The 24697-nt window shown below is 41.5% G+C and overlaps 2 protein-coding genes across 2 annotated transcripts in view; one reads left to right on the top strand and one right to left on the bottom strand.

Annotated features, from left to right (window-relative positions):
* LOC124113510 (four-jointed box protein 1-like) overlaps positions 1–6423 on the bottom strand; it is a 61421-nt gene extending 54998 nt beyond the window's left edge. Inside the window, exon 1 of the mRNA XM_046473881.2 lies at positions 5889–6423. The gene's annotated coding sequence lies outside the window, so the exon portion shown is untranslated. The remainder of the gene's footprint in view (positions 1–5888) is intronic.
* The window catches only part of LOC124113511 (tumor protein p53-inducible protein 11-like), a 532733-nt gene that overhangs the window by 49987 nt on the left and 458049 nt on the right, over positions 1–24697 (top strand). The window lies entirely within an intron of this gene.

The following is a 24697-nucleotide window of genomic DNA, read 5'->3' as shown; positions in this document are numbered from 1 at the left end:
GAATAGGAAGCAGTATTCAGCACACCAGGAGATGCTGGTTACTTTAGGCCAATTAGATTGGTTTGGAGGGTTTTGTGAGACAAACTCCACACTAAATGCTTGTTCTGTAGGTGAGAGTTATTCTCAGCTTTTCCCATGTCTGTCAGAAGTTTGAAATAGTGTAATGTATTGCCAGGAGAATGAACAGTTAGCTTCCTGCAGTAATTCCCACAACTATTTCCACAACATCTTGTGTGGCAGGCTCAGGACTTTAGAAATACAGATGTTCCTGTAAGTCAGATTGTTGATTCCTGATCCACAGAAGCTACAATAAGTTACTTTTCCCAATAAATTACATTTAATAAAAAATATGTTAGAATACAGGAGTTTGATACACAAATTAAACCAACGTAGAATAATGATATATTTGGGCATTTGTACTTCACTTTTCACTGACAGTTCTTCAAATATGAAGAGATGTTATGTAAATTTAAACTTGGAAATTATTGAGAGTTTTTCGTGAAACAGTAAAAGTAAAAGACTTAGTAATATTGCTAAAAGTGGCGTAAACCAAACTCACTCACTCACTCACTCACTCACTCACTCACTCCAGACAGACAGACAGACAGACAGACAGACAGACAGACAGACAGACAGTACTCCACCACATTACCGAATTTACAAGTAACTACACATGGTCATCTCAGACCTTCCTCACTGCTGGCAATGTCGCAAGCATGTTGCTTTGCTAAACACAACATATTTCTTGGGTGGCATATTTGGGTAATAAATGACTAGCAGATTTGCTTGATAAAGTGCTGCAACAGTCGTAAATCATAACAGCATCTATTGTATCCTGGCCTGATGACTTAGTGCGGTAAATCTGAGCCAGCTTGGTATTGATGGAGTTTATCAGACTTTATTGTTGCTGTGAATCATATCTGATGAACGTGTTCAGCTGGTAATGACCCAGCTAGCACAAATGACTTTCTGGAATAACAGTCGTGTCTTGCTGCTATCCCCAGATTGGAGTAGAAGCAGGGCCTACAATGCGTGAGAGAATGAATGTTGCTCGTAGATTGTAGAGCTCCGACAGGGAGTAAATGAGATACTAAAAAAATAATTCTCAATGATATTTCATGTCCTGGCTGTAATTATTTTCTCTCACTGCTTTTTGTTTTCTCTGAAATGTTTATAACCATTGAGAGTAGCATGTCAATATTTGTAATGGGTAATCGCATACCACATCACCAGTGAATATGAGCGTTATATGACAGGGGAGTACGGGATGTTATACCCCAGTGATTACAGGGCTTGTGGAGGAATGCGGGATGCTATGGCACAGGGGAACATTTGTCATTCAGAACAGTTTTATTACTGACTAAAGAAACTTTGAAATTATTTGGCAGCTATTTATTAGAACGGAGCTGTCACTGTCAATCAAGCTGGCCCAGCATGGCTGTCGCTCTTCCAGGATTGTGGAGAGCAAGAGTATAAACACAAAGATCATTGAGACAATTACTGAGATGAAACTTCAGACTGCATTATTCAGAGTGGAGATAATCTCAGGGCGGTATCAGATTGGTGGGTCAGATAGGGCAGGATGGTTTAATCTGATAGATGGTATAGTGCAGGTGTGGGCATCTGGACAGAGGCTGTACATGGTCACACATCATAAGACTGTTTGGTTATAAGCCAATTCTATAGGTAAAGATAGTTATTGTTTGGCATTCCATGAAGAAACAGTGGCTATTCTGCAAGCCTCAAAATATATGCATTGTCAGTGGAAGACACATTCCATTATGATGGAGGTACATTCTAACAATGTCATTTTAGAACAAATGTATTGTGATGTAATATGGAGCTGTGAGCAACATTGTTGTAATGTAAGATAAGATAAGCTAATATTTATTGCAGAAACGTTCCATTACGGGACAGATGCAATTTTAAAAGACATTATGATTTATATATACATATATACAGACATACATAATTTACATTCCTGTAGACACATACAAAAACAAAATAATCAATATTACATATTTTTATACATAAAATGTCAATGGTTGATTATGAGGGGGTATTTATTGTTTGAAATTATAGATGTGGAAACAAATGCAGTTGATATTGACTGCTTCATTATTTGACAGGATGTATTGAAATAATTTGTCTTCATGACTGTGGACATTTACATTTACATTTTGTCTGGATAGTTTTTCAAAGAGTATATTTCTTTCTCGAGTGTGTTTAATACAGTGAAGTAAGTAATGTTTTTCGTTATCAATGATTGAACATTGAATGTTGAACATTGAACATTGAATGTTGAACATACAAGAAATATTATTAATTATAATTGAAGATTATCAGATGATAACTTTATTACGAGCCACTAGCTTATAAGCCCATCTTCATGTATAAGACCATCAATATATTGCTGAGTAAGGCTTTTAACAACAAACAAAAACAATGCGTGAAGCCAGTTTATGGAGTATATCGCTGGCATACAGTTGTTTAAAATACTGCAACTAGTCTCTCTGTCTAGCATACGCCTCATTGAAGAGCCCACACAATACTTGTGATTGGTCCAATGTCGGAGTGCACAATAAGGAAGAAGAGACAATAATGAAGATGAAATGAGGAAACGATGGGCTTCGTTAGAGCTATAGAAATGAAGAGTCTCGTACCTCACTGTTCAACTCCTATTGTTAAATACCAACATGTAAACACCTTGTCTTGAGTAAACCATGACTTTCTCTACAACCAAAATACTCCCTCAATCAAGGAAAACCATTTTACCATTTGAAGTTTCTGCAAGGGCCAAAGAATATATTTACCCCTTAAATATCCTAACCCAGAAAACAATGGACCTGTTTGTGGTGCTGCAGCTGATACTGCCTGGGATCCGTTTTCATTACTAGATAAGTTGAATACAACAGAATTTTTCATAATAACAATAATCATAATCATAATCATGTATAGTGCAGAGTACCAGCTAGACGTTTTGTTCACAGGTGCTTCATGTGAAAAGCATTGAATGTAACAAAAATGTAGCACTGACAGCACCACTGTGGCCCAAAACAGTATCTCCACCTTCAGATCTTCCTCAGGCCAGACTCGATGTTCCTGAAGTTGGTACTTGTTGGTTGTACTCCAAAGAGAGGCCACCATATGGATCAGGTCCTCAGACTTGGTGACTTGGTTGATAGTGTGCCATCATGATCCATTGTTGCTCACAATATCGATCACAGGATTGTTTGGTCTACACTATTATTTACAGGCCGCCATCATGTGGCGGGAATATTGCTGAGTGTGGTGTTAAACAACAAACATAATCTCCGCCTGTATTTACTGTGATGATTACAAACATTCACTGTGTTGTTTTGTTGTTGCTTTAGTCTGTGAGTGTTATATCATAGTGTTTGTTTGTTTGTTGTTCAACGCCGCACTCAGCAATAGTCCAGCTATATGACGGCAGTCTCTAAATAATCGAGTCTGGACCAGACAATCCATTTACGCAATTGGGATACGATGACATGCATCAACCAAGTCAGCGAGCCTCACCACCTGATCAGTTAGTCGCCTCTTATGACAAGCATATTCGCCTTTTACGGCAAGCTTGAAGACTTATATCTATATCATAGTGAGGGATGTCAGTTTGCTTGTAGCCTCATCAAATAACCATTGTTCTTCAATACATAACTTAGGACTGAAAAAATCCTTCTTCAGACATTATTAGCTCATTTTAAATAATCGGCATGTTTTATATACAACTTTACATGATAAATGTGCTTCACATGCCTTAGATAAGCTATTGGAATGCCATTCAGGAATAAAAGGATATTTATCACCTGCTACTGAGGTATTCCCTTTCATGATAACTGTGTTTTACATTTCATCAATTGGACATAAATTCCCCGGTCCAATAGTTGAGTGTGCGGTCCAATAGTTGAGTGTGCGTTGTTCAACATGAACTACATCTGAAGCTAAGTGAGTCTGACAGTGCGGTTCCTGGTAGCTATTGCTGACTGCACTTGGTGGTATACGATCCATATCGCTCTGTGATGTGTGATACCATAATCCCAGGGAATAAATGACCGTAACTCCTGGATGTGACCAGTGGAATGGACACAAGTATGAATTCTTGCAGACCAGCAACAGTAGGACAGTTGATGTTGAAGGCTCATACCAGACAAATAGTTCCCGAAATACAGTTGTGTTTGACAGTAAATAAAAATAATTCTATAAAGTGTCCCTTGAGTATAAGGGAACTCAAGGGGACGAGTAATGGCTGCTTGAGCCGAGAAGGGAATAAGAATGGAATGAAGGATTGTTTCATTAAATGCATGCTCTTGGGTCTGTAAGCGAGACTAGCTTGCTACCACAGAATCACTTATAACATAACGACGGTTACACATGTTTACAGTTGGCAGCAGAAAGTCATGGAATAACTGAAGCCTGTGAAGGATAACACTGTTATACCACCTGTGATAGCACATGTTGGGCTTTATATGTCCATCTGATAGTCAGACTTGTTGACCAGAACATGGGCATGTATTTACCTAACTATATTATCAACATTTACTCCCACATTGACTTCATAGTGAGTTTGTTAGAATCCTATAACACAGTGTTTTTTGTTTGTTTGTTGTTTAACGCTGCACCCAGTCCCCACTGCTCTTTGTAAGAGGTAATCAACATGAAGATTATGTGGTCACAGATCTAGATACGTTTCAAAATTTCAAAAGTTTCCTTTGCCACAATTACTAAAGTTTCCTTAGATTTATTCCTTTTAAAAAGGATTTTTATTGAGAATTTATTGAAAAATATTTTAATGTACATGGAAAGAACAAGTCATTTCGGTGTTTGTGGAATAAGGGTAGCACAGAAACATATATATGGCCGTTGTTTTGAACACTACCATAAACCAAGCATTTCACACAAACCCCTTCATGGGCAGGTGACTTGACCTCATGAAATGTATTTCAGATTTCAATTTGCAGTTTGATCACAGGCCACATGGTGGGGATCTCATGCTGCTTGTTTGTGGCCATTGTGGTCCTACAAATGCTTACCATATTAACAGCTCTCACCAGGGGCAGTTTCCCTGATTTCTCCCCCTGGCTTGTAGTGGTAGGACAGAGAAATATCTCGCGTACCCTAATGTCTATTTTCATTAATTTCATTACAGTAAATTATGTTTCAGAACATGAAAAAAAACTTTGGACAAATATAATGTTGTGCATGAAATATGAAAAAATACTTTTTTTTATGAGACAAGTAAACTTATATACACAATTTGTCCATGTGGTACCATTTCCAGCAAAATGTGGCGATAATAAATTTTGAGAGTAACATTTCATGGGTAGATCATAATATCACTTTACGATGATTTGAGTGACAATTTCTGTCATCTATAGATATTACAATGTAGAATACAGTGACTAGTTGGCTTTGATGGAACTTTTTTTAATTCATTGTGAGTAATAATGAATGTTATAGTTCAATGAAGAGCGTCAGACAGGTCCTTCAAGTTATGTCAGGAGGTGAACGTGATGTATGGTACTCACTATGGTATAACTCCCATATCAACAGCACAGATAATGAATGTCATAGTTCATTTAAATAACATACTTCAGATATTGAAAACTGATTGGATGGCCCTCTTTAGTTTTGATATGTGAGTTGAATGTTGTGTGATAACACTGTCCTGTGATCAACCAGCAATGATGCACATGTTGTACAGAAAACTTATTGTAAGGGTCCCTTTATGTTAGGAGTTGAGTGTTATGTGACTGTATTCACCATGTAATAACTCCAATATCAACCAGCAATGATGCACATGTTGTAGAGAAAATGTATTGTAAGGGTCCTTTTATGTTAGGAGTTGAGTTTTATGTGTCTGTACTCACCATGTGATAACTTCCAGCAATGATCTTGTACTGTTATCCAAACACCGTCCAATAAAGAGTCAGCTTGAACACTGCTACATCCACACAAACACACACACACTGTTACTGTATAGGAAACATGTCACTTGAAAAGATCGGTCAGTACACCAGAGATAGTTTATCCCACAAGGAGTCTCTGCTCCATGTGACAACCCAGGTGTGTATTCTGTAGTGGTATCCTGTGACAGGGTATAGCCAGACTGGTCAGGCCCTTGTGTTTACACCAACTCTCTCTCTGGTTGTGTGAAACACAGATACTCTTCTCGGGCATGCATCCACTCAACACTGTTCCGAGCAGCACCTGAGGGTAGGTCCTCAAGCAGCTGATGAAGAGTTGTGAAGGAAGGTGACTGATGAAAGCAGATGGACCGACTGCAGACTGGTCCAAGAGGAGATGTGATGGTCCTGACTGACAGGAAGGCGTGCTAGAGTCGGCCAGACCACGCCAGCCAGGCAGGCAGACGGGGAGATAGAGCAGGCTGGGGAGAGGGTTGATCAACTTCTTCACACATGCAGTGTGAATGGGAAACACATTGCAGTCGAGGCGGATCACGAGCGGCATGACAAAAGGAGGGTATTGGGGGAGAGGCCTAATGCTTTAGTGGTGGGTAGGAGGGGGAATAGAGTGTGAAGATTTTCTGTCATGTTGGTCATTTTGTAGGGGAAAAGGAGCAGTGATTTGTAGTTTGTACAACTGATGCTGTAGTTGGTGTTTGAATGTGGTTGGAAGAGAGTTGGTGAAGATGTTATGTCACATTGGCCATTTTGCAGGGAGAGGCGCCTACTATTTAAATTTGTCTTTTTGTGTGTGTGTGATTGTGCACACTCACTCACTCAATGTTTCCTTGTTCCTGTACTTAAAGCAAGCAAACGCTCGCTCGCTCACTCACTCACTCACTCACTCACTCACTCACTCAATGTTTGCTGGTTCCTGTAATTAAAGCAAGTAAACGCTCGCTCACTCACTCACTCACTCACTCACTCACTCACTCACTCGCTCACAGTTTCCTGGGTACTGAAATCAAGGCAAGCAAACTCTCACTCAATGTTTGCAGGTTACTGTAATAAAAGAAGGTACAAACCCACTCACTCATCACTCACTCGTTCCTTAATGACATAACCACAGATACTCAGAGAGAAATCAAATCCACTGCAAATGGCGGAGATGGAGAGGACAGGGATGTGGCTACCTTCTCCCCGAGGCCAGCTTCCCCTCTCGAGGAGGTTTGATCCTTCTTGGAGCAGTTCACTGGGACTCCTTATTGATTTCCTTCTTTGTGGGTTTCTGCAGATTAATGCAATTAGCCGAAAGAGGCAAATATCTTCCACCAAAATATCAACTCCGACCTATGAGGATGAATGGGAAAATCTTTATAAGCTTCACTTCATCAGAATGTTTGAAATAATGCACAGCACCAGATTCAAGACTTGTGGAGCACAATGCAGAGAGTTTTGAATTCTTTAATAAAGTCTCATGAGGCTTAAGTGTACTTTCCAGCCTGAATTTGGCTGTCATTGTGTTTTGATGAAACTCTAAAACTAAACCATTTTGCTTCATCTCTGGAGCTTTAGATAGTGTTTTCCTAGCTGATCCTTCCCAGCTGCCTGAAGCAGTAATCGATGTATTTGCTCTCGTCCCTTGCTGCTATATATATTGAACAAACAAAGTGAGGAATAATGAATATTTTGGGGGATATGTTCATGAAATTGTGTGCTCAGTCTTCACAACAAAAAATATCCAAAAAATGTTTATGATCCCTAACTTTTTTTGTTCTGTATATTATACTGAAAAGGGGGTTAAAGAACAATATTTTCATATGGCTATTGTTGATCTATCATGGCTGGTCGGTATTGAAACATACAGCCTTCCAATTATGGGTGTTCTTTAACTTGTTTTGAGTAGTATATATGTTAGTGATGGCAACCTGGTAAAGAATATCTGACGTCATCATCAGTTATATTAAAAAACATTTTTGGCATATTGCTGATTCCCATTGAAAGAGATGTATTAAGATTGTATCGTATATCGTAAAATCGATCTTTCCTGTCATACTTTTGATCCCACATCCTAGCAGTCTAATTTTTGTTAAATTGTTTGAATTTTGATTTCATTTGTCAGTGGGGTAAGTGGGTGGTTGAGGTGTTGACTAGTTGAGCTGATCACCTGTTTTGATTCCCTTTTTGGAGATTCTATGTGAAGCCCATTCTTAGAGTTTCCACGCTGATAATGCTTGAATGTTTGTAAGACCTCACTCACTCATTACCATGGAAATTTGGGTCATGTGACTTAAGAAAGAGGCTCTCAAGGGGAGGGTCACGATGTCACATATTGATTTCAGCCAGGCAGGTTGTGATGCTCACAGCAAGGGGGTCGGTGTCACAGCCTGATGTATGGGTCTGGGTTTGTGTCCAGCTGTGGAGCCCATGACAGGCCAGACATACAGCTGGCTCCCCCTGGTGTCCACATCACGACCAGACTGACCATCCCCATCATATTGCCTCTCCTTCATCACCGTGATGGGCTGTTGTGTCTGATAGTGCACCCCATTAGACAGATTATAAATTGATGCAGTGGGTCAAAGGAGGAGGTAGTCCTTAATTAGATTATCACATGGAAGAGTTATTTCCCTTGATGCAACTCCTGCTGTTCTATTGGGCGATATGACTGTTTATCTCCTGGAGATGTGATATGACTACATATTCACTGAAGATAGATGTGGAGCTGTACGCACATTGGCTGCAGGGACATGTGACCACGTATTAGTGTTGTGATTAAGGGGAACAGTCTTTAGGGAGGGGGGCTAATAACATCAATTATGGTATGGTTTATCTGATGTCTGAACTGGCATCGTGAGATACTAGTAGAATAGAAATTAAAGTATAAGATACGAGTAAATCTCTTTACTAAAATGATTTATGAATTGGGGGTTAAATTGCCTTTATATATGATAGAAAGGAGCCGAGTCGACTTGCTGGAGATTTTCAGATAATTGTGTTCCAGGGTCCATGCTAATCCTGCACAAGACAAATGGTGCATTTCGTGTCAGTGATCTCTGATGTAACGTGCGTTCATTAGCATGGATTCACACAACATACCAGTATGTTCGTTTTTGCACCAAATATATCTAATATCTCTTGAAGATGAGTATTTCTTCATGTATTAACCAAGGTGTATGGAATTCGCGTTTCTTTTGTCAGTGAGTATAAATAAAAAAACACATGCCACACCATGTCTCTATCCACCGAGATCAAGCTAGAGACCAGATGTGAGATGAGATAATGCTGACAAATGATGTGAGATTAATATCTATTTGATGCTGAGGAGGGGCTGTCGGGTAGCCTAGTGGTTAAAGCGTCACGCCAAAGACCCGGGTTCAATTCCCGACAGTGGCCTAATGTGTCAAGCCCATTTCTGGTGTCCACTGCTGTGATATTGCTGGAATATTGCTAAAAGCAGCGTAAAACTCTCTCACTCTCTGATGCTGAGGAACATGGAGAGCGCAGCTTCTCATCTGACTCATCTCCCTTCATGTGATGCCGGATCAAATTATAATGTATTGAATCATCTAAAGTGATGTATGAAATTACTGAAGTTTGAATAAGGTTTCAATCTTTGTGGCTGACACATTCCTCCACACCGAAAAAAAAAATTCAAAATAGTCCATGCAAGTCTATGATAGTTTGGCAAGTCTAGATTTCACAGTTTCTGGAGAATCTGTTTCCCCCCCCGGTATATTTTAGAAGACTATTCAACAAAAAATATTCTGAAAATATTTTATTTCAGTATATGATGTGAATTTATTGAAACTATCTCCATGTTTGTTCTTCCTAACTTATTTCCTTGAGCGTGGCATTCCTCACAAGACTTGTTTCCCCAGTTGAGACCTGACTTCCAACCTCCACAGTGTAAACCACAGATGGGAAATACGACAAAATAGGGAGATTGTATGAGCTGACACCAAGGATATAAATGATATATACCATGGCCCACAGGAGGACACCTTCCACCCAGGCTAATCCCCAGGGAATTAAACCTACAATCACCAGTATACAGACATGTCAGTGATGGTTTTGTCAGCATTAATTTAACTTTAAGTGCAAATGTGCTGTGTTGGTAGGGTGGCCTAAGTGATTTATCATCTGTCAGGTGAGAGAGAGATAAGTATGGGGTGGGATATCACCTTCGTATACAACACTAGTCACAACCACTTCAACACACACTATGTCACCAACTTTACAGCATGCCGCACGCTTGAGGGACACCTATATGTATATCAATGTGTCCATTTCTTGCATCATCTTTTGGCTGATGCATGTGGTCCTGTGTACTGCACTCAGGCCACAATCAGACAAGGTTAAGCCAGGCTGGTTGTGGAGAGTAGGTGGATGGGTGAGTGAGTTCAGCAGCTTGACTCTCGAGAGTTTCTCGGCTTTGGTCATGTCCCACACTGAAGCACACTGAAGCACACTGATGCACATGTCACATGTGGTGTCTCCTTAGGCAAGTGACTTTGTTCAAAATATGCCTCTGTTCCAACAGCAGTGACTGGGTACCCGGTAGGATGAAATGGTTTTGTGACTGTTAACCTTTTAGCACCTCACAGACAGCTTGGGTTGTATACTCCCCCGGAAGCTGAGAATGATCCATTTACTGGGGTAATGATGTAGCATTTTGAGAATGCTTTAGGGTGTAGATTTGGTACATTATGAATAGGCACATTGTTTATATATTTAGTTAGTTACTTTGTTTTTTGCTTGCTTGTTTTAATTATTTATGATCTTCAAATTACACCCAACTTCCCAATAACATGTGTCAAGTCAATTCTACCTCATGTCTGGAGGGGCGGTCGGGTAGTCTAGTGGTTAAAGCGTTGGCTCGTCACGCCGAAGACCCGGGTTCGATTCCCGACATGGGTACAATGTGTGAAGCCCATTTCTGGTGTCCCCCGCCGTGATATTGCTGGACTATTGCTAAAAGCGGCGTAAAACCATACTCGCTCACTCACTCACTCATGTCTGGATATCAACCTCCAAGGCTGGCTGAGGAATATGAGATTTTTCTCCACTTGGATTTATATATTTGATTTGAGGGTGAGGTTTATTTAACACACAGGAGTGAAGTAACATTATAAACTTATATTTACATTTTTATGGTGCATGTTAGTCCTGCACCATGACTGTGGAATATATTTATTTTATGAAAAAAAATAATTTTTTTATGAAAAATAAATAAATCTAGAAACGCATACCAAAGCAAGTCTAGCCAGCTCCAGCTAGCTCTATTCCACATCAGCACAGGAATTTCTTTTTTATTTTTAGAGTCAAGAAGGATATTGTGTAATATAAGATTTCATAGACTAAATGTTAGTCTCGGTGCATGTGACACAGGAATTATGGGACTGAGTTGTTTGAATGAAATGTACTCAACAAGAGGTGTGACGTGAGCCTTCTACCATCTTCCTGAGGCTGCAAAAGTCCAGTTTCCACCCTTGCTGAACTAGGCTGGAATTATGGAGTTATATCTTGACTGGACCAACAAGTTTATGCATAGTCCAATCAAACTCATAACAAAATCAACATCTATATTGTAAAGTGCTGTGCAGATTTTGATCGATTGCAGGATTTGCAAAGCATGTGCACCTCCAACTCGGCATCAACAGATATTTTTCAAATTAGTGTTTTTAATCAAGGTGCTCACGGGATTTGATGCACTTCGTGAAGTAAGACCCATTATATTACAATATAGATTTGGATTATCGATTAGTTAGTCTTGACTGGGCACCCCCATTTTGTTTGTAGCAAATGCAAGTGCTGTGAGAGACGGAGTCTGATTGGTCAATAGGACGGTTATTGAAGGGACATAACTCATAATCACCACTGGTGGGGTTACGATCGTAACCCAGAAATTCCTGCCTTGTTCGTCAAGGGTGGAAACTGGGCTTCTACCTGCATTTCCCTGTTCCCCCTTCCTCCTCCTCGCCTCCTTACCTCCTCGCCTCCTTACCTCCTCGTCCCCTTCACTTCCCTTTCCCCACCCCATCTTTGGATAATGGGGCAGAACAGCTAGGTCCCCAACACCCAGTGCTGGATGTAAGGACTGACTAAACTGTGTATTGGGTGGGTACAATATGATGGGGCAGAACAGCTAGGTCCCCCAACACCCACTGCTGGATGTAAGGACTGACTGAACTGTGTATTGGGTGGGTACAATATAATGGTCAGAACAGCTAGGTCCCCAACAACTAGTGCTGGATGTAAAGACTGGCTGAACTGTGGATTGGGTGGGTACAATATGATGGGCAGAGCAGCTAGGTCCCCAACACCCAGTGCTGGATGTAAAGACTGGCTGAACTGTGGATTGGGTGGGTACAATATGATGGGCAGAACAGCTAGGTCCCAAACACCCAGTGCTGGATGTAAGGACTGACTGAACTGTATATTGGGTGGGTACAATATGATGGGGCAGAGCAGCTAGGTCCCCAACACCCAGTGCTGGATGTAAGGACTGACTAAACTGTGTATTGGGTGGGTACAATATAATGATCAGAACAGCTAGGTCCCCAACACCCAGTGCTGGATGTAAGGACTGACTGAACTGTGGATTGGGTGGGTACAATGTCTGCCATTGCTGAATGTGTGACATTGGACCCAGAAGGCATGGGTTGTTACCCATGGTCTCAATCTCTCCCACCCCTCTCCCCTTCTCTCCGTTCACCCTTCTCTCTCCCCCCCCCCCCCCCCCCCCCCCCTCTCTCTCTCTCTGATTCTACATGTCCCTATGTGTCTCCCTCCCTCCTATCTCTCTCCCCTTCTCCCTGTGGCATCTTGCTTTAATCTTGCTCCTCCAGTGCTTGCTCTCACTCCCTCATTCCCTCACTGGGTGGCCCAGTGTTCTCACTCACTCACTCACTCCCAATCCTCCTCCTCCTCGTCCCTCCTACCCTCTCATCCCCCTCTCCTCCTGGAGAAGTCGAGAACCTCAGCCGGTCTCTACAGCAGCTTACATAAACATTCACACCAGGAAAATGCATTTAAAATATTTCTCCAGTTTTTGTCAAACAAAGAAGATTGTTATCATCTGAAGATGAAATTTGTCGACCGAAGTGGGAGGGGAGTGTATCTGTGCATCATAGCTTGTGAAGTGGGATTAGCGTGTGTTCACTTCACCAGACAAGGCTGTGTACCCTATCATCCCATCTCTGTAATGGGGTCACTGCTGTAACACACTCTCCAGTTGCAGAATGGAAATTTGCATGTTTTTCTTTGAAAGTGAGAAACTCGATTGAAGTTGAGAAAAGAAATTGGAATCAGAGTGTGAGTTGCAAGATAAAGATCAGCTGATGTAATGTGGAAACTCCCAGCAGAGAAAACATCCCCAGCCAGAAGCAGTCTCAGAGCTGACGTGTCCGTCGGATGAGGTACTCACCCAGTTTTATTCATTGTGTCATCTGGGTATATCAGGCCCTCCTATCTATTTGAATAAAAAGCGTTCAATGAGTTTAAAATGAATTTTTGTTGGTAGCACAGCTTCCGATTGTTTGCTTGTTTGTTTGTTGCCGCACTCAGCAATATTCCAGCTATGATGGCAATCTGAAAATGATCAAGTCTGGACCAGACAAACCAGTGATTGACATCATGAGGATCGATCTACGCAATTGGGATACGATGACATTTGTCAACCAAGTCAGCAGGCCTGATCCCGTTAGTCGCCTCTTACAAGCACAGTCGCCTCTTACGACAAGCATGGGTTGTTGCAGACCTATTTTATCTATTTTTTTTGTAGCATAGCTTCCGATTGTTTGTTTGTTTGTTGTTTAACACCGCACTCAGCAATATTCCAGCTATATGACGGCGGTTTGTAAATAAGCAAGTCTGAAGACACTGATCATGATTGACATCATGATCAACGATCTACGCAATTGGGATACGAGGACATGCATTAACCAAGTCAGCGAGCCTGACCACCTGATCATGTTAGTCGCCTCTTACGACAAGCATAGTCACCTTTTAAAGCAAGCATTTCAGGTCACATTCATTTCCACATTCTATTTTTTAAGGGTCAGCAGAATTTGTGAACCTATTTGAAAAAGAGAGCCTCATCTGATGGATGAGCAGCACTACAAATGACGATGACTGTGAAAGTTAGTCCCCTTTTATGGCACGCATGGGTTGTTGAAGACCTGTTCTAATCCAGATATTCATGGCAAGCATGGGTTGCTGAAGGACTATTCTGCCCCTAATTTTCACGGCAAGCATTGTTTGCTGAAGACCTATTCTACCCTGGATCTTCACGGGTCAGCTTGGTACCGAATGCATTTACTATACTATACTAATAGGATGAAGTGGCCCTGTGGTTCAAGGTCCCACACACCATATCTGTGTGTTGGGCTTCACTGCTAATTCGTTTGAAAGAAAAACAATGTACATGCTTGCCTCCCATCCCGCCCGTCCAGTAACTTACTCTGTGCTCTCTTTACCAACCTGCACCACATACATGCTCTCTTTACCAACCTGCACCACATATATGCTCTCTTTACCAACCTGCACCACATATATGCTCTCTTTACCAACCTGCACCACATATATGCTCTCTTTACCAACCTGCACCACATACATGCTCTCTTTACCAACCTGCACCACATACATGCTCTCTTTACCAACCTGCACAACATACATGCTCTCTTTACCAACCTGCACCACATACATGCTCTCTTTACCAACCTGCACCACATATATGCTCTCTTTACCAACCTGCACCACATATGTGCTCTCTTTACCAACCTGCACCACATACATGCTCTCTTTACCAACCTGCACCACATACATGCTCTCTTTACCAACCTGCACCACATACATGCTCTCTTTACCAACCTGCACCACATACATGCTCTCTTTACCAACCTGCACCACATACATGCTCTCTTTACCAACCTGCACAACATACATGCTCTCTTTACCAACCTGCACCACATACATGCTCTCTTTACCAACCTGCACCACATACATGCTCTCTTTACCAACCTGCACCACATACATGCTCTCTTTACCAACCTGCACCACATGCATGTTCTCTTTACCAACCTGCACCACATACATGCTCTCTTTACCAACCTGCACCACATATATGCTCTCTTTACCAACCTGCACCACATATATGCTCTCTTTACCAACCTGCACCACATACATGCTCTCTTTACCAACCTGCATCACATACATGCTCTCTTTACCAACCTGCACAACATACATACTCTCTTTACCAACCTGCACAACATATATGCTCTCTTTACCAACCTGCACCACATATATGCTCTCTTTACCAACCTGCACCACATATATGCTCTCTTTACCAACCTGCACCACATATATGCTCTCTTTACCAACCTGCACCACATACATGCTCTCTTTACCAACCTGCACCACATATATGCTCTCTTTACCAACCTGCCCGCTGCCATTCCCGATCCAGTAGTGGCGGTGGGGTAGCCTAGTGGTTAAAGTATTCATCCGTCACACAGAAGACCGAGTTTGATTTCCCACATGGGTACAATGTGTGAAGTCAATTTCTGGTGTCCCCCGCCGTGATATTGCTGGAATGTTGCTAAAAGCGGGGTAAAACCATACTCACTCACTCACCCAACCCACTATTCCCCACCCTATAAATGCACCCACATCGGCACACCCTCTTTCTGAACAAGTTGCCATCCTCAACTCTGCATTCTCTCTCCCACCAGCCTTTAAATACTTTTAACAAATATTATATTTGGGATAACACTTTCTTAGTAAAGAACAAATTCTAGTACCTTTTTTTTGGTTGTGTGCATCCCATCTGGGATTCAAACCCACACTCTCAGTGTGAGATTCCAAATTGCCAGCACCCAAAGCTAGTGATCTAACCCCAAAAATGGAAGTCTTTAGATACTCCCTACTGATCATGCCCACACCATTTTTTGAAAGATGGCGCAACCTAGCATGTGTTCTTACTGCATCTTGTGAATGCTACCTACCCATCCCACCCACCCTTAACCACTTTTCCGAACACGATGGCACCCCCAACTTAGCCATTTCGATCTTCCCTACCCTGTAAATGCTCCCTACCACACCGCGTGGCTCTGTATTGCCGAGACGGAGACACATCCTACACGTTGTACCAGAACCATTATGACACTACACCTCAGAGCTGGAGATCAAAGATCCCGGGTTCTCCTCCATGCGTGGAGGGGAGATAGGGTTGAATCAGCTAGCACTGGACCATCACTGGACTAATCACACCACGTATGCTTCATTAATTGTTAATTGTCTGAGGTGGTCTGGAGCTTGTCACTCTTGAAGATCAGCAGATAATGCCATTTACACAGCCTTCCATAACCAGATAGCCTGACAAAACAACTCGGATGTAATTGGACATGCATGTTGGCAATTGGTTTCAGCCTTTGGCACCATAAGATAGGATTTTGCAGCTTTCCTTGAGCTTCATAATGTCGTACTTGGCATGCTGCAGTAATAAAGGTTATTCACAAGACATCTAATATAGTTCCACAGTAGACAACAGAAACACCAGGGTTATCCTGTTATCTAACAGTTCCACTCCACAGTCAGGCAACAGAAACACCAGGGATGTCCTGTCATCTAACACAGTTCCACTCCACAGTCAGCCAACAGAAACACCAGGGATGTCCTGTCATCTAATACAGTTCCACTCCACAGTCAGCCAACAGAAACACCAGGGATGTCCTGTCATCTAACACAGTTCCACTCTACAGTAGTCAACAGAAACACCAGGGATGTCCTGTCATCTAACACAGTTCCACTCCACAGTCAGCCAACAGAAACACCAGGGATGTCCTGTCATCTAACACAGTTCCACTCCACAGTAGTCAACAGAAACACCAGGGATGTCCTGTCATCTAACACAGTTCCACTCCACAGTAGTCAACAGAAACACCAGGGATGTCCTGTCATCTAACCAGGGGTCCGGAAAATTTAAAATCCCAATCGGACATTTGCATTTAGGCCACGCCCCCTTCAAATAGCGTATTTTTAGTACGACTTTTCACACACATTACAAGTTTACGTATTCATAATATGATGAATTATGAATTGTTTCAATTTAAATTGTTTAATTCACCGGACGATTAATAACAAATAATATCATTTTAGATTTACATGGAAAACATACGTTTGTTTCTTTTATAATAACGATCTGTTAACGTAGTGAACGGTCTAATTAATATTCATGAGTTATATTCATGAGTCTGCTCAAGTGTACGTGTTGTAACATTTGGATCGAGACTATTATCCCATATTTGGTTATCACGTGACCTCACGGGAATTTTTTTTTTTAAACTAAAGATTTTTTTAAAAACAAGACAGATAATTTAATCACAAATACAAAAATATCGTTGATAGCAATAGTTATTTGAATACTTTTTTTATCTGTACTTATTTATTGACCATAAAAAAATTGGATATCGATCGTCCGAGAAAGCAAAATGGCGGTCAATCAAGATTCAATATACGACTAGGCCTAGCTACTGAAAACAATAAAATCTGCAAATCCTCATTGTATGTCAACCAAGTGAAAGTCGTTAGCCACGACTTACAAAATGATCGTCCAGACTTTGAGGGTTTGGCAGATCTGCTCGACTGATCTGCATCGGTCGACTGGCTGTCGTCACGCTTTCGCTTCTTGTCTGAGGTTACGTATCGTAGCATTGTGAGGATAATGAGGTACATCGATGATGCAAGGTATTAATGTACAGTTGTAAACACCTTTCACTCAAATTAACAAGATGTTCTCAGTAATTAATCCTCGATTAATCAGTGTCAACTCAGTTTATTGCCTATTACAGTGATTGACCGATTGGACTATCATGTAGGTACGATGTATTTACAGCAATCAAAACAAACAAAGCTTGTCAGTGTAGTTAATCTTCATTGTGTTGCAACTGCAGACAGAAACTGCTCAGTCCTAACTGTTGATCATGTCCGGTCAAAATTTAAGAATGTCCGGACTATACTTTTTAAAATGTCCGGTAAGCAATATTTTAAAACGGACATTTGAGATTCCCAATCGGACATGTCCGGCGCATATGACGGTTTCCGGACCCCTGCATCTAACACAGTTCTACTCCACAGTCAGCCAACAGAAACACCAGGGATGTCCTGTCATCTAACACAGTTCCACTCCACAGTAGCCAACAGAAACACCAGGGATGTCCTGTCATCTAACACAGTTCCACTCCACAGTAGCCAACAGAAACACCAGGGATGTCCTGTCATCTAACACAGTTCCACTCCACAGTAGCCAACAGAAACACAAGGGATGTCCTGTCATCTAACACAGTTCCACTCCACAGTAGCCAACAGAAACACCAGGGATGTCCTGTCATCTAACACAGTTCCACTCCACAGTAACCATCAGAAACACCAGGGATGTCCTGTCATCTAACACAGTTCCTGTTAGTGCAGAATGTATAATTTATGTTGCAAATCTGTTATGCGAAATGTTATGAATTTCATGTACAGATATCAGCCTTAACAATGGTCTGTTGGTTATGTCACTGGACTAGCAGCATAAAGGTCCAGGGTTCAATCCCAGGTTCAGGCAAAAGTTTTTGTGACTTATAATCAGTTGTGTTGCATCATGGGATTAGTCATGTGACCTCATCCACTGTCACCTTCAGTTTGAAAGGTCTCCATCTTGGAGAAACATGTCATGAACTATTGCAGAACACAGATGTAAGTTTTTTAACCTGCTTATTCATATTTATACAATGTGTGTTCATCTAAAGTAATGTTGAAGCTATCATTTATCTTCAAATGATATAATATTTGTAGAATTTTGTATTTGTAACAACTTAGCCAATTCACTGTTTACACTGTAACTTAGAACATTTTCTTGTTATTTTCTAGTTTCTTGAACCTCAACACTGTCCATTCAACGCTAACGTTCAAAGGAAAAGCATGTTAATGGATACAAACGAATGAGCTTTTCACTTATTATTGTCAACGAATAACGGACAATAAACATTAATTGAGAGTATCAAGACTGTTGATTTCTGCTATAATATAGTTCAAGAAAATCTTCCCTGCATCTAAATGATTAGGAAGACATTGTGCAGACTGTTGAACGTAGACTGCACATATTTTGGATTTTGAATTTTGTGAATTTTCATTGAAGATTTTGGTGATTGTTACAACATCATGAATCCTAACGGTGTATTGCCCAACGACAACGCTCAAGATGACAACGGAGGCATAGACACAGAAGAAAGGATGCTGATAGATAGTGGTGATGAGACTGCTACAGAACAGAAACAGCTAGCTCAAGGTGCAAGTGTGATTGAGACTAGACAAGGTAATGAAGTTAGTAGTGACATTCAGGAGGATAGTGCTTCTGGTGGTGAGAACATTCTACGTCGTTCTGGTCGTCAAAGGACACTTACTGAGAAAGGGAAAGCTGAACAGATTTGTTTGTTGAAAACCAGAGTGACTGGTGTTCTCTCTTCTCTTACTAAGAAGAGAACAGAACTTTCTAGACTCTTGTTCAGTAGCAGTAGTGACAATTTGCATGTTGTTAAGCATACCTTTGTTGAATATAAAGACTTGTGTCAAAGGTATTCTGTATGTTTCACAAATTATTATGAAGAGCTTATTTCAGAGGATGTGCAGAGTTCAGAGCAGATGCGTCACCAGGAGAGGGAGATTTCCATTCTACAGTTTCGTAGTGAAGTAGAAAATTGGATTACTAGCATGGAGAATGTCCTGGCGGATCACCTTGAAAGTGTGTCTTCTAGGGAATTCAAGTCATCAAAAAGTTTCAAGTCATCGAGACATTCCAGGAGTTCAACCAGGTCAGCATATACAAAGGAGCGTGCAAGGTTGGCTGAACTTTTAGTTGAAAAGTCTTTACTTGAAGAGTCTAAGAAATTGCAATCTTTGAAGTTAGACATTAAAATTGCTAAAGCTCATGCACGTGAGAAAGTCTATGCTGATTCACAAGCAGACACAAGAACTTATACGCCTGGTGTAGTGGAGTGTAATCCTTATGTTTCTGACACTTTAGTTGATCATGATAAAAGGATCTCTGTAGCATCAAGACCTAGTGTCAATCCTATCATGCCTGATGTCAAGCCTTCTATGCCTGATGTCAAAGCTACTGTGCCTGATATGCTAAGATCTCCTGGCAACATGCCCGAATATCTTGAAGTAGGTAGTTCATATAGTGCCGATTTTAAGCTACAGTTGTCAAATGCCAGTATTGTTCAAAGTGGTAACCCCATTTTGAAACCTTTTGACAAAAGACCTCATCTTGTATTCAAACATGAAACTTTGGACGATAATGAGCATCAGAAAGGGCTTAACCCTAATGCTTCTGACTTTCAACCATCCTTTTCAAAGTATCCTGGTATGGAAAGCTCTAGGACAGAAGATACATCCCAGCATTTACATGACCAGAATGAACTGATTTTGCAAGCTCATAGACAGATGGCAACAGCTATGTTGTTACCTCAGCCTAAGGTGCCAAAGTTTAAAGGTGACCCTACAGAATATGGTGCATTTATCATGTCTTTTGATGCCCGTATAGTTCCTCATGCTAGCAGCCCTATAGATCGACTCTACTACCTGGAACAGCAGCTTGAGGGAGAACCAAAGGACTTGATTGCTGGATGTCTCTACATGGATCCAGAGGAAGGCTACATTAAGGCCAGGGACCTGTTGAGTAGTGAGTATGGTAACCCATACAAAGTTTCAACTGCCTATGTTAATCAAGTTCTATCATGGCCTCAGATCAAGCATGATGATTGTCATGGACTTAAACAATTCTCTCACTTCCTCATCAAGTGTTTTCATGCAATGAAGACTATGTCACACATGACTGTTCTTAATCATTCTGTTAACTTGCAAGCAGTTGTGTTGAAGTTGCCAGTGCATCTACAGAATAAATGGCGTGATCATGTTACCAGAGCACAACTTCATAGCAACAGGCCTGTTGACTTTGAAAATCTTGTGCATTTCATTGAGTTTGCTTCTAGATCTGCTAATGAGCCTGTGTTTGGAAAGGAAGCTATATCCAAGAGCCAAGTTCACTGGGGATCCAAACAAGGCAAGAGTTCAAAGAAAGATGGAGCCAAGTCAAGTAGTTTCGTGACTGGTGTAGACAGTTCGAACCACAAGCAGGATAAATACCGAAGTGTTTCGTGCTACTTCTGCAGAGGACCTCATGACATTGAATCCTGCAAACAGTTTGGTCAGAAATCTCTCAGTGAACGGAGGACATATCTTCAAGAGAAGAAAATGTGCTTTGGATGTTTTGGATTCAATCACATGGTAAAGGGCTGTATGAAGAAACGAAGCTGTAAGAAGTGTGGAAAGTGTCATCCAACAATACTGCATGATGAGAACTTCCGTTCTGCAAGTAAGAACGTAGAACAGAAGTCTTCTGAAGCTTGTGATTCTCTTGTATCTCCAGATCAAGAGATGTCAGTGTCATCTTCATGCAACAACATTGAACCTGTTATTTCAGATACTGTGCTCCAAGCGATTCTTCCAGTTCTGATTCAACAAAAGGGAAGTAACAAGCTGGTGAAGATCTATGCACTACTTGACAACGGGAGTACTGGCTGCTTTATAACGGAGGATCTTAGACAGCGACTTGAGACTACATCTACAGAATCTTCACTGAAACTTCGGACTATGCATGGACTTCATGTTGTGAGTACGCATGTTGTGGAAGGTCTTGTTGTGTCAGATCTCAATGGTGATAATGCAGTGACGCTTCCAAGAACTTTCACTCGAGAGGAGATACCTGTAAGTCATAGTCAGATTCCCAATCCTGACATTCTGAAGAAATGGCCTCATCTGTGTGCTATGGCTGACAAGTTGCCCAAATACCTACCTCATCTGGATATTGGTCTTCTTATTGGGAGTAACTGTCCTCTTGCACTTCAACCTCAGCAAGTGATTCCATCTCAAGGTGAAGGTCCTTTCGCCGTACTCTACAGACATGGATGGACTGTCAGTGGGCCGCTTTATATCAAGTTCAACCCAGTTGATAATACGCTCACATGCAATCGTGTGCTCTTCCAAGAACTCACCTCGGCAAAAGAATGTCTCACTGATGTGATACTGAATATGTTTGAAATGGATTTTAATCCCAAGGACACTGGAATATTACCTGGTGAACGTGGTTTCTCTAGAGAGGATGATAAGTTTATCGACATGGCAAATAAAGGCATCGCGGAAGTTAACGGCCACTTTGAATTGCCATTACCTCTCAGGGATCCAGACATTGATTTTTCCAACAACAGAGAACAAGCCGAGAAGAGAGCAATGTGGCAAAGGAAGAAAATGCTGCATGATGAAGAGTATCATGAACATTATACTGCCTTTATGGATAGTCTGCTTTCCAATGGATATGCCTACAAGGTCCCAAGTGATGAGCTAGCACCTGTACCAGGAAAGGTTTGGTATCTGCCACACCATGGTGTATACCATCCGAAGAAGCCTTCAAAAATCCGCGTAGTATTTGACTGCAAAGCAAAGTTTGAAGGGTTTTCTTTAAATGACAGACTCTTGCAAGGACCTGATCTCACGAACTCCCTGATAGGTGTTCTTACCAAATTCAGAAATGAACCAGTTGCCTTCATGGCTGATATTGAAGCCATGTTTTATCAAGTTCGTGTTCCTCCTCAACAACATGATCTGTTACGCTTTCTGTGGTGGCCAAATGGTGACTTGAACTCGGAGCTACATGAGTATAGGATGGCTGTTCACATTTTTGGAGCAGTTTCTTCCCCCAGCATATCCAACTTTGCTCTCAAAGCTGCTGCAAAGAAAGCTGAAGAAAAGTATGGAAGCCTTGCTGCTGACACAATCTGCAACAATTTTTATGTTGATGATTGTCTCAAATCGGAATGCACGGAAGAGGCAGCTATTGACTTAGTGGACTCTTTGCAGAAATCATGTGCAGAAGGTGGCTTCAAGCTTACTAAGTTCACAGCTAACAGTCGCAATTTTCTCAGATCCATACCACAGGAACATCATTCAAAAGAACTCCAAACACATGATTTAGACTATGACGAACTACCTGTTGAACGCGCTCTAGGGATGCAGTGGCATATCAACAGTGATGTTTTTGGATTCTCAGTTCATCTGAAGAGTAAGCCATTCACACGAAGAGGACTATTGTCTACGATGTCGTCACTCTACGATCCTTTAGGAATTGTTGCACCGGTTTTGTTACCAGCCAAGAAGATTTTACGGGATCTGTGCATCAACAAGCAGCTCGGATGGGATGATGACATACCCCTGGAATACAAGGCATCATGGGAGCAGTGGATAGAAGAGCTTCACCATTTGAATACACTACGGATTGAAAGATGTCTCAAACCTGCTGATTTTGGACATATTGTTTCTGTTCAACTACATGTATTCTCCGATGCAAGCACTGTTGGATACAGTTGTGTAGCATATCTGCGTATGTCTAACGATGAAGGCGGTATTCACACAGCTTTCTTGATTGGAAAGTCTAGGCTTGCTCCAGTGAAAACTATCACTGTTCCCAGGTTGGAATTAACTGCAGCCACCGTGTCTATTCACATCGGACAACTGTTAATGAAGGAACTGGAGACTACACCTGAAAGTGTCACTTACCACACAGACTCAACGACGGTGTTACACTATATCAGCAATGAAACAAAGAGGTTTCCAATCTTCGTTGCCAACCGTGTCAAGCAAATCAGAGACTTTTCAGAACCTACTCAGTGGAAGTATGTAGATTCAAAAAGCAATCCGGCTGATGTTGCATCCAGAGGTATATCTGCATCACATCTGCTTACATGTATGAACTGGTTTCATGGGCCCAAATTTCTTTCTTCTTCAGAATCAGAATGGCCAGTACAGCCACATCTTATCCATGATGAGAAGATGCTTGAAGAAACAGTCACGGCAACCGACGCATCACAGGATGACTGTTCTCACAACACTGTGAATAAATTGTTGGAACATTACTCCAGCTGGTATCGTCTGAAGCGTGTTGTAGCCATATATCACAGATTGTTTGACTCACTCAAGTCACGGAGCGATGAGCATCAATACAAAAATAAGAAGCATGCTAAAAGCAACAGATCGCTTTCTGTGGAGGACCTCAGTCGAGCAGAGAAGAGTATTCTTCAATTTGTGCAGAAAATACACTTCAACAAAGAGTTTGAACTGCTTCAAGGATGTGAAGGTACACGAGGCCGAGTTCCAAGGACAAGTTCAGTGTATAAACTTGACCCATTCATTGAAAGTGGAATTCTCAAAGTCGGGGGTCGCATTGGCAGAGCTAATATCCCCAAGGAGATGAAGCACCCAGTTATACTTCCTTACAGAAGTCACGTGACGTCACTGATTATTACAGACCAGCACATAAAGCTAGCCCATGCAGGACGTAACCATGTACTTTCCATGCTGAGAGAAACCTACTGGATTATTAAGGCTAACTCTGCTGTCCGCAACGTCTTGTCACACTGTGTTACCTGCCGACGTCTGCGTGGTTCAACATGTGATCAGAAAATGGCTGACTTGCCATCTAGGAGAGTCAATCCTGCTCCACCCTTTACCTTCACCGGTGTGGATTTTTACGGACCCTTCGTTATCAAAGATGGACGCAAGTACGTAAAACGCTATGGGGCACTCTTCACGTGCTTAGTTAGCCGAGCAGTGCATATTGAAACGGCAAATTCACTTGACACTGACTCTTTTATTCATGCTCTAAGACGCTTCAT

The sequence above is a fragment of the Haliotis rufescens genome, unplaced genomic scaffold, assembly GCF_023055435.1.
Source record: "Haliotis rufescens isolate VD_foot unplaced genomic scaffold, xgHalRufe1.0.p SCAF_6, whole genome shotgun sequence".
In the NCBI taxonomy this organism is placed as follows: domain Eukaryota; kingdom Metazoa; phylum Mollusca; class Gastropoda; order Lepetellida; family Haliotidae; genus Haliotis; species Haliotis rufescens.
The sequence above is the reverse complement of the archived record's forward strand: the minus strand, read 5'-3'. Positions and strand labels throughout refer to the sequence as shown.